We start from the raw sequence: 4,274 nt of genomic DNA, 5'->3' as shown, positions 1-4,274 counted from the left end.
AAAAAAAAAAAAAAAAAAAATTTTTCATGAAGCTCTCATTAGGGATTACGCATTACGTGTGGCTGTCCTGCCTCTCAGGGGGCTGTGTTCTCAAATAGTCTCCACTTTTATTTTTTTGAGAGAGAGTCTCACTCTGTCACCCAGGCTGGAGTACAGTGGTACAATCACCACTCACTGCAACCTTGAACTCCTGCCCTCAAGCCATCCTCCCACCTCGGCCTCCTCAGTATGTGAGACTATGTTTCAAGTCACCACTCCTGGCTAATGTTTGTATGTTTTGTAGAGATAGGGTCTCTCTGTGTTACCCAGGCTGGTCTCTATCTCCTGGCCTCAAGCAATCCTGCCACCTCAACCTGGCACATGTCTGGGATTACAGGCATGAGCCAACCACCACACCCGGCCTCCACTATTTTTTTGAGATGGAGTCTCGTTTTGTCGCCCAAGCTGGAGTGTAGTGGCACAATCTTGGCTCATTGCAACCTCTGTCTAGCAGGTTCAAGTGATTCTCCTGCCTCAGACTCCCCAGAAGCTGGGACTACAGTCGCCTGCCACCATGCCTGGCTAACTTTTGTATTTTTAGTAGAGACGGGTTGCCATGTTGTCCAGGCTGATCTCAAATTCCTGACCTCAAGTGATCCGCTCACCGTGGCCTCCCAAAGTGCTGGGATTACAGGTATGAGCCACCATACCCGGTCACTTTTTAAAAATTTTTTATTATTTTATTTTATTTGAGATAGGATCTTGCTCTGTTACTCAGGCTAGAATGCAATGATGACATCTCAGTTCCCTGCAATCTTTGCCTCCCGGGTTCAAGCAATCCTGCCACCTCAGCCTCCCAAGTAGCTAGGACAATAGGCGTGTACCATCACGTCTGACTAATTCTTTGTATTTTTTGTAGAGACAGAGTTTCGCCATGTTGCCCAAGCTGGGGATTACAGGTGCCTGCCACCACACCCAGCTAAGTTTTGTATTCTTAGTACAGATGGTTGGTTTTGCCGTGTTTGCCAGGCTGCTCTAGAACTCCTGACCTCAGGTAATCCACCCACCTCAAACTCCCAAAGTGCTGGGATTATAGGCGTGAGTCACTGTGCATAGCCACACTTTTTTTTTTCGAGACAGAGTCTCACTCTGTTGCCCAGGCTGGAGTGCAGTGATGCAATCTCATGAGCTCACTACAACCTCCGCCACCCGGGTTCAAGCAATTCTCATGCCTCAGCCTCCCGACTAGCTGGGATTACAGGCACCTGCCACCATGCCCAGTTAATTTTTGTATTTTTAGTAGATACAAGGTTTTACCATGTTGGCCAGATGGTCTCAAACTCCTGACCTCAGGTGATCTGTCCTCCTCAGCCTCCCAAAGTACTGAGATTACAGGTGTAAGACACTGTGCCTGGCCAATTTTTTTGTATTTTTAAGAGCCAGGGTTTTACAACTTTGACCAGGCTGGTCTCAAATTCCTAGACTCAAGCAATCCTCCCGCCTTGGTCCCCCAAAGTGCTGGGATTACAGGTGTGACCCACAGCACCCAACCTCATTTTATTTTATTTTATTTTATTGAGGCAGAGTTTTACTCTTGTTGCCCAGGCTGGAGTGCAGTGACGTGATCTCGGCTCACTACATACAACCTCCACCTCCCGGGTTCAAGTGATTCTCCTGCCTCATTCTCCAGAGTAGCTGGGATTATAGGCATGCACCATCATGCCTGGCTAATTTTGTATTTTTTTAATCCAAAATGTGTTTATTGAGATGGTTTCCCACTCATCTTGATTCAGAGTGCTTTTAGTGCTGCTTCCTCCTGAAAGAACATCCTCTGTAAGCCTTGCTTTTCCTCCTGTAGGCTGGCAGAGGACAGTGGAGCAGCCAACACACAAAACTACCACTTGTGCCTAGCTAAGACCATGATGATGTTATAGCATCCTGGGCATTTCACATCCATGAAGTAGGAATTGGGTCTCTGCACCAGGCGTTTCTTCTTGTGTTTCCTCTCCTCTTCTGGGGAGGGATGAATGAGATCCTTTGTGAGAGGCACGTTCTTGTGAGTAGGTTGTCACCGCCAGATAATTTTGTATTTTTAGTAGAGACAGGGTTTCTCCATGTTGGTCAGGCTGGTCTCAACCTACTGACCTCAGGCCATCCGCCCGCCTTGGCCTCCCAAAGTGCTGGGATTACAGGTGTGAGCCACTGTGCCCGGTCCTGAATGCTCTATTTTAATATGATATTAACTGTTCTGGAAACATCATAAAGGTCTTGGAGAGGATGACCAGAATGCCTCTTTGTTTAAAAGGCGGGGGTGGGTGTTCATGGAGAATACTGCCTGCTAGAACCATCAACAGACACTAGGACCGGCAGGGAAGACTACTGAGGAACAAGTAACTCACCCATGGGTGGGGCCTCACTGCTCTGGGTGCTGCTGTCACATGAACGTCCCCTGCCTGGTTCTGCCTGAAGCAGCCAGCTTGGACTCTAACTGTGAGGAAAGAGTCAGACGATACACATTGAAAGGTGATCTGTAAAGCCACCAGTCTGGACCCTTCAAAACGGGAGCATTATAAAATATTTTTAAGAGTGTGTGGCACTATTTTAAAAAGGCTGAGGCGCAAGAATTACTTGTGCCCAGGAGACCGAGGTTTCAGTGAGTGAGATCGTGTGACTGCTCTCCAGCCTGGGCAACAGAGTGAGACTTAGTCTCAAAAAAGAAAAACAAAAATGAAAAATGATTTGGGGCCGGGCGCGGTGGCTCAAGCCTGTAATCCCAGCACTTTGGGAGGCCGAGGCGGGTGGATCACGAGGTCAAGAGATCGAGACCATCCTGGTCAACATGGTGAAACCCCGTCTCTACTAAAAATACAAAAAATTAGCTGGGCATGGTGGTGCGTGCCTGTAATCCCAGCTACTCAGGAGGCTGAGGCAGGAGAATTGCCTGAACCCGGGAGGCGGAGGTTGCGGTGAGCCGAGATCGCGCCATTGCACTCCAGCCTGGGTAACAAGAGTGAAACTCCGTCTCAAAAAAAAAAAAGAAAAAGAAAAAAAAAGGCTGGGCATGGTGGCTCGGCCTTTAATCCCAGCAGTTTGGGAGGCCAAGCTGGGTAGATCACGAGGTCAGGAGTTCAAGACCAGCATCACCAACAAACATGGTGAAACCCTGTCTCTACTAAAAATACAAAAATTAGCTGAACGTGGTAGCACGCACCTGTAATCTCAGCTACTCGGGAGGCTGAGGTAGCAGAATCGTTTAAACCAGGGAGGTGAAGGTTGCAGTGAACCAAGATCATGCCATTGCACTCCAGCCTGGATGACAGGGGGGACTCCGTCTCAAAAAATAATAATAGGCTGGGTGTGGTGGCTCATGCCTGTAATCCCAGCACTTTGGGAGGCCGAGGCGGGCAGATTGCCTGAGCTCAGGAGTTCGAGACCAGCCTGGGCAACACGGTGAAACCCTGTCTCTACTAAAATACAAAAAATTAGCCGGGAATGGCAGCGTGTGCCTGTAGTCCCAGCTACTCGGGAGGCTGAGGTAGGAGAATTGCAAGGACCCAGGAGGCAGAGGTTGCAATGAGCTGAGATTGCGCCACTGTACTCCAGCCTGGGTGACAGAGTGAGACTCCATCTCAAAATAATGATAATATTAATAATATTAAAAATAAAATAAAATAATTAAAAAATATTAGCTGGGCATGGTAGTACGCACCTGTAGTCCCATGCACTTTGGAGGCTGAGTTGGGAGGATGTCTTGAGCTCAGGAATTCAAGGCCAGAAATTCAAGACCAACCTAAGCAATATAGCAAGACTCCATTAAAAATATATTATTATTTTTGAGGCCGGGCAAGGTGGTTCATGCCTGTAATCCTAGCACTTTGGGAGGCCGAGGTAGGTGGATCACGAGGTCAGGAGTTCAAGACCAGCCTGGCCAACATGGTGAAACCCCATCTCTACTAAAAATACAAAAATTAGCTGGGCATGGTGGCGCGTGCCTGTAATCCCAGCTACTCTGGAGGCTGAGGCAGGAGAATTGCCAGAACCAAGACCCAAGAGGTGGAGGTTGCAGTGAGCCAAGATTGCGTCACTGCACTCCAGCCTGAGCTACAGAGCAAGACTCTGTCTCAAAAACAAAACAAAACAAAAAAACCCAAAAATTTGCTGGGCGTGGTGGCACCCGCCTATAATCCCAGCTACTCAGGAGGCTGAGGCAGGAGAATCACTTGAAACCAGAAGGTGGAAGTTGCAGTGAGCCAAGATCTCGCCACTGCCTGGCAACAGAGCGAGACTGTCTCAAA

Source organism: Cebus imitator, unplaced genomic scaffold (genome assembly GCF_001604975.1).
Source record: "Cebus imitator isolate Cc_AM_T3 unplaced genomic scaffold, Cebus_imitator-1.0 Scaffold36, whole genome shotgun sequence".
In the NCBI taxonomy this organism is placed as follows: Eukaryota; Metazoa; Chordata; class Mammalia; order Primates; family Cebidae; genus Cebus; species Cebus imitator.
This window is presented reverse-complemented; position numbering follows the sequence as displayed.